Source organism: Rhagoletis pomonella, unplaced genomic scaffold (assembly GCF_013731165.1).
Source record: "Rhagoletis pomonella isolate Grant_MI unplaced genomic scaffold, Rhpom_1.0 Rhpom_scaffold_00645, whole genome shotgun sequence".
In the NCBI taxonomy this organism is placed as follows: domain Eukaryota; kingdom Metazoa; phylum Arthropoda; class Insecta; order Diptera; family Tephritidae; genus Rhagoletis; species Rhagoletis pomonella.
The window spans coordinates 34511-44136 of NW_023459199.1; the positions used below are offsets into that span (position 1 = coordinate 34511).

At 32.9% G+C, this 9626-nt stretch overlaps 1 long non-coding RNA gene across 1 annotated transcript in view; it reads right to left on the reverse strand.

The window, feature by feature from the left end:
* The window catches only part of LOC118751306, a 34812-nt gene extending 27520 nt beyond the window's left edge, over positions 1 to 7292 (reverse strand). The window contains exon 1 of the long non-coding RNA XR_004994510.1: positions 6740 to 7292. This is a non-coding gene — a long non-coding RNA (uncharacterized LOC118751306). The remainder of the gene's footprint in view (positions 1 to 6739) is intronic.
* Between the last annotated feature and the right edge of the window lie 2334 nt (positions 7293 to 9626).

Sequence of the window (9626 nt, forward strand, 5' to 3'; positions counted from 1 at the left end):
GTCAGGGTACCGGCAGCCGGCCGCGTGTGTGTGTGGTTGTGTTCGCTATATTTAACTACTGTGTTTATTTTATTCAGTGGGGGTTAGTGGGACCTCCACTCAACCCTGGAGCGGCTGAGCTACCTCAGCCTTCGATAAAACCCACCTCATAACACTATTTTCAAGATAACAATATTTATTAATGAAATTATTAAAAACTGTCCGAATAAAATGTATGCAATTCGGACCACGGCAACCCGTACCGACTTGCGACAGTTCGCGCGTTTTGTTAATTTTTTTAATTTTACTTCTGTAGCAGACAGAATACGAAACAAGACTACTTATAACTTTTGTTTTCAATTATCCTTTTGGAACATGTCAAAAATGTATTTTAAAAACGAGGTTTAGTTTTGAATGCCTTTTGAAGAATCTTTTTTTATTTAAATCCTACGAATATATATCTGTGGTCATAAGCAATAACCGCCTAAATCGACTTAAGAAAGAATTGAGTTATATATGCTATCGTATTCTGCAACTACGATTATATGTGTATGTGAAATCGCGCCATTTAGGCTATTTAAAAAGTTATAGACGAACATATTTTGCTTTCCCCATAAGGTTAACATTACAATCCAAATTTTTAAAACGTTTTTTCTCGAAGTGCAGTTTTTCGACTTAGGCGGTTATTGCTTATCACCACAGATATAAGGATACTAAATGATAAAAACTTCAAAGGATATTTAATTAATACTTCCAAATTTATTCCTTAATCAAGACATGTCAAACACTGAAACAATTTATTTTGTTTATTTAGTATTATAAAAGCCATTTTTTTAAAGGAGGAAAAGAATTTGTTATAAAGGTTTAATTTAGTAATTTAATGTTCATCATGTCAGACCAATTAAAAAATGTTCTACAATTGCAAATTTTCAGGACATACACAAATTATTCTATTAGAAAACACATCGTCTTGCAACCTTGTAATAGGTACACCCTAACAAAGCCCTAACAATTTTTTTCGATGTCCTTGGGAGAAATCCTGCCGTCCGATTAAAAATTTAAAGATGCATATTAACTAGAAATGCGATCAAACATGGGAAACATGTCGACTTTTTTGCATTTCCATAGTTTCCATGGACGATTGGGTAACCTTAATTGAAGTTATTAACTAAAACTTTAATTAAAAGTCGGCACGCGTTATCGATATCCTACGGCCATAAAACTGCATGTATACATAGTTATTTAGGCTATAAAGCACAAAATTTGCTAAGAAATCTTTTTTCCATACATACATATGTATATTCTTGGGCAGTCTTATATGTATATGTACATTCAATCAAATGTACATTTGTGCTTATGCATTGAGAAAGCTATGCGCATACATACATATGTGTGTGCATATAGATATAATAATACACATACATATATATATGTAAGTACGGTGACCATATTTATGGCAGCCGAATACGGGACAAAAAATAATTTTGCCAATTTTTCCCACAAAAGCTAGAGTATTTGAAAATCTTTTTCAATTATCCTAGATTTATTGGCCCTGAAACGGATTATTCAACGGATTATTTTCAGACTCGGATTTCGGCCAAGCACAATGCAGTGAATAGCATCCGGAACAAGCTGAATTGCAAAGCGTACCATCGAAGGGTTTCATTTGGAGTTTCTCATGTCGCAGATACAATCCCTCATACAATAAGCACACATTTTTTTGCCGTCGTTTCGCCTAATGAACATATTCCCCTTCACAAAATTTTAAAATTGCCTCCACGCCACGGCACTTTGGACAGGAAATAGTACAGCAAGCGGCGTGCATTTTCTTGTTGGTTTTGGAATCCATATACGTAAACAAAGTTTGAAATTTTAGAAAAAAATCTAAACAAAAATCACAATTTAAAGACGAAATTCGCGACAAAAGTAAAATCAGCTTCTCCACGGCTGCTACCTATTCAATATGCTTTGCGCCACACAGAATATTCAATGTGAAATACGTTGAAAAAAAACCTTTGAAAAGCCAAATATTAGTGAAATTTCTTTTAAAAATTTTAACAACAATCATTAACGTCTAATTTCTATTCATACCCAGTTTTTCGACGCAAAATTATAACTTCAGAAACCATCAACATATGTATGTGCTCCTCGATTCGAATCACAAGCGTCCTGGTATAAAAATAAAAACTGGTTCATAGGCATGTCATTTTTATGAGCTGTTAAGGCGCCAAAATACCGAATACGGGACAAATAAGGAACATTAAAAGAAATACAGAACATTTGGCGCCCCGTATGAAATAAATAAATTACAAGGACAACAAAACTTACCAGGACTTACTGAACCGTATAATACAGGACGGATGGTCACCGTATATGTAAAGTGATATAAATACATATTATGATTGTAGCAATGCGACCATATATGTATGTACATATCATTTATACTATTTTTTGTTGGATGCTATCACATACTTAATTATACCTAATTTGATAAGCATGTGTTCATACAAATATACCTACTTATGTACATATGTATTATCGAAAAAATATTTTTTTATAGATGTACGATAGGTGTTATTTAGCCCACTTATTTGAATTAATGTTTTACAAAGAGTTACTTTCTTAAGTAGCAGTTAGATGTGCAGGTGCAAGTCCTTTTTAAAGTCTGTCACACTTAAGAGATTGCAGGAGTTACACCTTGCATTTAAAGTGGCTTTCGAAAGCAGTTTTTATTTCGGAAAATCAAACTTTCCGATACTAATTTTTGTCTGTTTACACGGTGAATGCAGACAATTGCACTTTCAATTATGTTATAAGACATTTTTATGCTTATAACAAAATTACTGTTCTGAAAAATTGGTTAAAAATGCTAAATACCCATAAAACAGCCGCAAAATGTCCAATGCTTTAATATTTAAGTAGTTCATGCCAGGAGAACAAATGAATTACAAGTACTGTTTTATATGTGACGGAACATTTACAAAATGTCATACATATTCGCCGAAAATCGCCGCACACGGCAACACTCGGTAATGGTAGATAATTTCAGTTACAGTTACACCTTGCCCGACATATAAAAAAATCCCAAAATTTTCATCTTTACACATTCATGTTTCTGGCATGCGGGGGACGATATGTACTTGCCAATTTGTTTTACAAAAATTATTTAAAAAGCAGACGTCTCGGTTGCTCAGCAAACCGGTTAATTGTTTCTGCAATTATTTCACATTGATTCTCTAAAACAAATTTTCGATGTATTCTTAAAATGCGTAAACCTAAAGGTAAATTTTATAGGAAATTAACTAACAATTTATTAAAACTAGTAGTAACCTCGAAATACGGGTGAGTACTTAGCTCAAAATTTATTTAAAGAACTCCGTGAAAGACAACAATTAATCTTGTATTGCAGACACCTGATAACCCAGGATAATTTTTAAGTTCTTAAAAGATATTACTCTACTTTAAGCTTCGTGCAGTGGGCCATGAGAAAACCATCATCTTTAAGGTATAGTCCAACCTTTCACAATATCTGGTATTAGTCTTAATCTGAAACGCAATAATCATTGAAAATTGGCGCTATTTATGGTGAAAAGCATTTAATATCACACTTTCAAACTAAAGCTTTCTTAAGCCTAGAAGCCTATTCTATTAGGGAGTAACGTAAAGCCTTAATATACGCCGTAGAGGCTTATGTACTTAAAAGATAACCTGTGAGCTGAAATATACTTAGTCCTGTCTTATTTTTTTAAAGAATATTGAAGTTGTGAGTTTGACTAATAATAAAACATAGTTTTATTAATAAAACCTATAACCACATTAATTTAAAACAACAAAACAAAAAGTAAATTTTGTGTTAAAATTAAAAAAAAAAACCCATTCCGTATACGCCTCGCAGACGTAGATTATACTTTTAGGGTTAACCCTTCAGTACAAAAATTTAACCACGGTTCTGAAAAATTCTTTCTGGCAAAATTTTTTTTAGTTTCACTTTTATTTCAACATATTTTGACTAAAAGAAAAATACTGATAAAAATAAAATTTTTCATATAAACAGGGTTGAAATCTTGAAATTCCTGCCCGTAGTTTGTTTGTAAGTCAAATATGAGTGGCATTGTGCTACTATGATAGCACGGCCGAGTAATCATAGCCAACTTATGTACAGTAGTCGAAAAAATTATATCCGCACCAAATTTTGACAAGTTTTAAAATATTATTTTTGTTGTTATTTAATTTCGGTTAGTTTTTTATAGTTCGTTCTTTACCAACATCCGTATAAATACAAGTTTAAAGGCAGTGTCACACAATTAGGTATTTGCTAAAATTTGGTGTAAATCGTATCCCAATTGTTTGAACACCCAAAATATTTTTCACTATCCCAATCACGAAAATTAATTTATTGAAATTTTTCAATAGAACATCGCTGTATTGTTTCAATCTTTTGAATGCAAAATAAAATGTCCCACTTTTTTTTACCAATAGCCCAATATAAAAATTTACAAATCTGTACACACGTACCAATCTAGTGACACTGCCTTAAAAATTTATGCAATTAAAAAAAAAATTCTACAAATTTTCGTTAAAATTTCGAGTTTTTTAATCAAATTCTGAGTATGCAGTTTTGTAGCCCATTGAATTCTAGTAGAATAAAGTACACGTTTCAAATGGCTAAAAATTTCGATTGATTTTTTAGAATTTTTAAAAGTTCGAAATTTGTACGAAAGTTTGTTGAATTTTTTTTAATATTGCACAAATGAGTAGTCCACTTGCAAACAGCGTTATGTGATTTTATAATAGTGATCCATAAATAAAAAAAAAACGTCTACAACAACAAGTAACATCCAAATTGTATATTTCTCTTTATTATCTGAAAATTTGGATAAACAAGAGCCTAATAACATTAAAAAACAATATGACAATTTGGTAGTTTTTGCAAATTTTATATATAACAAGTAAGAAAGTCTAAGTTCGGGCGGAGCCGAACATTAAATACCCGGCGCAAGTATTAAATATATGTTTTTTCACCCTTCCGAAACCTTCCGCTAGATGGTAAGCCGAGGTGTATCAATTTTGAGTAAATTAGCGTCCTTCAATTTCGAAATATTGAAGTTTCAAGCATTTCTTAAATTTACCGTTATATGAGAATTGGCCGTTATTTTAGTCCGATTTCAATAATTTTCAACGTTTTGCTTACACGTGGCAAGTACAATAACCATACCGAGTTTGGTACAAATTGGTAGAACGGTTACCGATATACTTATATGTGATCATAAGTGGGCGGTGCCATGCCCATTTTCCAAAATTTTACCATAAACGTATTTCTTGGTAAAGAATTGTTGCAAGCATCAATTTTGAATAAATTAGCTTCAATATTTAATGATATATCGAAGATTTTGTATTTCTCTAAATTACCGTTATATGGGATGTGGGTGTGGTTATTGTCCGATTTTAAAAAGTTTCGGCCATTTGGTATGTTATGCGAAGGCCAACAACTGTGCCAAGTTTGGAAGAAATTGGTGCAGCGGTTACCAAGATATACACATGTAACCATAAGTGGGCGTGGCTACGCCCATTTTCCAAAAATTTATAATATTCTTATTTTTCGTCTAAAAATTATTGTAAATATCAATTTTGAGTGAATTATCTTCAGTAGTTACTAAAATGTCGCAGTTTTCGTATTTCTGGAAATTACCGTTATATGGGAAGTGGGCGTGGTTAAAGTCTGATTTCGCCCATTTTCAATACCAACCTACCTTGGATTAAGGGAAACCTACATACCAAATTTCGTTGAGATATCTCAATTTTTGCTCGAGTTATCGTGTACACGGACGGACGGACAGACGGACAGACGGACGGACAGACAGACATGGCTTAATCGATTTCTTTTTTCATCCTGATCATTTATGTATACATTTGTCTATATCTATCTCGATTCGTTTTGGCTGTTACAAACAACCGTTATGTGAACAAAATTAATATACCCTTGTGCACAAGTGCGCGAGTTTTGAACAGTAACTTTTACATAGCTATCTTTTTTTTTGCTTTTCGCGTTCACTCTTCCATGAAGATTGGTCTGCTTCTTTTTTACGACGCCTTCCACTAGGCGCCGAAACTACCACGTTTTCTTGCAGTTTTCTAAGTTCATCAGAAGATGGAGACTTTTGAAAGTGTATAAATAAGTATTATAGCGACTTTTGCAATAGTAGTTAACATTTGATGCTATTTTTTCAGAAAATAGAAAGGTTTTGCACTGTATTGTTAGTGGACATGAAACTACTTTAAATACTGGTACGTTACTCACCAAAAACTAAAAATCTAAATAAATTTACATAGCGCCTTTGCAAGTGGACTGCTCAAATTTGGAAACATGAATTTCCACGGGTTTTGTTAAAGAACTACCTATATTTTTATTTAAAAATATAACAAAAGTTCAATAACAACAAATATAATACGTTAAAACTTGGCAAAGAGTGGTTCGTTTATAATTTTTTGACCACTGTATGTATTTTTTTGTATCTTTAATTGGACCTTCACATAGTACATAAAGGAAGTACATAACAAAATTAAAAAAATATATGCCTTTTTTGCCTTTTTTTGAAGCTCGTTTTGCCCTTTTCAAGTTTAAGTGCCTTAAAAACCTACATCTCTATATTTCGCGGGGGGGGGGGGGGGAAGGTTGCGGTCAGAACCCCCACATCCTCCCCTCCCCCCCTCCCTAAATACGGCCTTGCACAGTAAAATGTAATATTGGAAACTGTATTACCTGTCTGAACTTTTTTCCCAGGACTATTCCTTTATTTCACCGAGCGATGTAGTATAAAACAAATCAATAATCACAATATTGAATAAAATCAGCATTTTAGCAACCACCCTGAGCGTTATGAATTCACTACTTCAATATTTGCACGCATATCTAAACTTCGAACCGCTTTTATTTATTTACAATTCACGCAAATTCAGCAATAACTGCTCGCAACTGACGCCTTCGATTTTGTTTTTCACTTTTCTTCTGTTTTTTGTTATGGTAATCGCCAGTCTGACAACTAAATAAAAAATCTCAGCATGCTCATTGAGAATGACGAAGTGGCGAAATACAGGTGAATCACTTTAGCCGCACAAGAGTATTGGAATACGGTATGCTTGTTATTATGAACCGGCTACTCAATATATTCAATGGATTTATTTTAATATAAATTCTTATATTAATTATATATATTGAACAATTAATTATTTTTTAATTTATTTAAAATTACACTGAGACAGAGCACTAAAACTCGTCATGACTAACCGGTAGAACTCTCGGAAGTGTACTGAAATGTTTCCCAGCAAAAGTTCTAACCAACGCAGGCAATCTGATGCCATATAGAAAACTACTTTATATACATGCCGAGGCGTTAATATTTATATATATATATGTATATGTATATATGTAAATAATTATATATATATATAATATGTATGTAAACAATTACATATACATATATACTATATACATAGCTAAAATATACAGAAATAAGCTGTAGTAATTGATGGAGAGACAAAGTCAAGGCCGGTAAGAGAGAACTACTTAGTAGTAAATGAGACTGGTTCCACATGTTTCACTTTACAAATATGTGTGTTCATATAACTGTATACATATTAGATAATCAGCTGCTAACTGAGAATTCCACTCACATTGACCCTGTTAGCGGTAATAAAGCTTTTGATGGCTTTAAGAGATGCGTTACTGCAACGCTTTTGGCGCTCTTAGTACAAAGTCATGAACGACGGAATATGTATTTCGAAATAATTTCATATAAAAGTGTGTTTGTTTATATTTATTTATAGTATGTACTAGTGTTGGGCACTTTAGTTCTTTTGAGTGTACCGTTCAGTTGTAGTTCGTTCACCTTAGTAAGCTAGTTCTTTAGTTAATATAGTTCAATTGACGAATACATTTAAATATCGACACCTGAGTGGAATATCGACCTTTCTCGGCAGACAGTTCGAAAACGCCCTATCTCAGAAAACTTTTCAAGAACGCCCCATTTCAGAATTTTATTGAAAAACCCCCTACCTCAGAATTTGGCTGATGAATGCCCTATCTCAGAATTCGGTTCAAAACCGCCCTATCTCAGCTGAAAATACATTGAAAATATGCTGAGAAAGGGCGTTTTTGAATGGGCAGCTCAGATAGGGCGTTCTTCAACCAAATTCTGAGATAGGGTGTTTTTCAATATAATTCTCAATCAAATTCTGAAGTAGGGCGTTCTTGAAAAGTTTTCTACCGAGAAAGGTCGACCTTCCACTCAGGTGTCGAATTAAACGAGTTCCTACATAAAACAAGAACGTTAACAATACATATAAACACTTACATATTGCTGTGGAAAACCATTACATTAGAAAGCTTATTTGATTTTAAAAGCGTTCTACGCCAGTTTAATATCTGTCCTGCCCAAGACAAAATCGTTTTTATTTTGTAACACCCATAAGGCCTACATTACAATCCAAATCTTCTACGCGTTTTTACTCGAATTCAAGTTTTTCGTCATCGGGGTTATTGCTTATGACCACAGAAATATCGCCCATTTCTAAGTTTTCTTGATAAATTATTTGTAAAGAAATTGTATCAAAATTTTTATCTAGTGAAAGCTCCCATCGCATTCTGTGTCAATATTTATAAAATAAAAAGCTCTACAATTTCGAAATGAATGGAACTGATTTCATTGTGATATTAAAACATAAATTTAAAAGAAAAAGAGCTTTTAACTGCCATAGCCGAGTAGGTAAAGATTATGTATATTTCACCAACGAGGTTATATTATATAAATCGATATACTGAAAGTGTGCAGACATGCCGCAACTTTTTTTTACAGAATGACACTATAAGGTCCAAGGTATATGTAAATGATTACACTTTTGCTTGATCGCACCTACTTCTCAACTATATGTCTACGTATATAGCCAAAAACCTCTTATTTTTAGACTTACGATAAAAAATAAAATAAAATACTTAGAACCATAGTAAAAGAAGACTAAAATCAATTTGTATTGCCTAAATACCTGAACAAGAAGGCTCCGTTGCCGTTTTTGATATATCTTTAAAGAACGCTCAGATATAGCTTGGAAATTTGAAATATTAAGTCACGTTTTTCACTTCGCGCGCACTCAAAGGAAAAAGTGGCGCCTTTAAGAGTATATTGCAAGAAAACGGTAAATTTTTGGGCAAATATTTGATTGCATACTGATGTAGAATTTTATCTACTGTCTCTTAGTACTAAACCCTTCTTTGTATTTTGAAATTCATTTTTTGAATAAATACGCAATATCGACATCAATTACTCCACTGTGCGCTGTACGCGAACATATAAATAATGCGTTTATTGGAAATTTTGTCCTCTACAACCTTGCCATTTAAATGTGCTACTTAATTCAAATATAAACCGCTCAAAATTCGAAAAAACCGCGCCGCTTACCTAATTTTGGGCATTTTTTGCATATTATTAGCAATAAATAGTTGTTTAAAAAATTATAGGCACATGAGTATTGTAGGGAATCGAATTCTCTACAAATTTGTTCTCTACCTTTTTCCGAGAGAAATGCAAAATTCGCGCGCAAATCGTAAAAAACACAAAATCCAAGATGGCGGACATTTCCCATATCGCAATTAG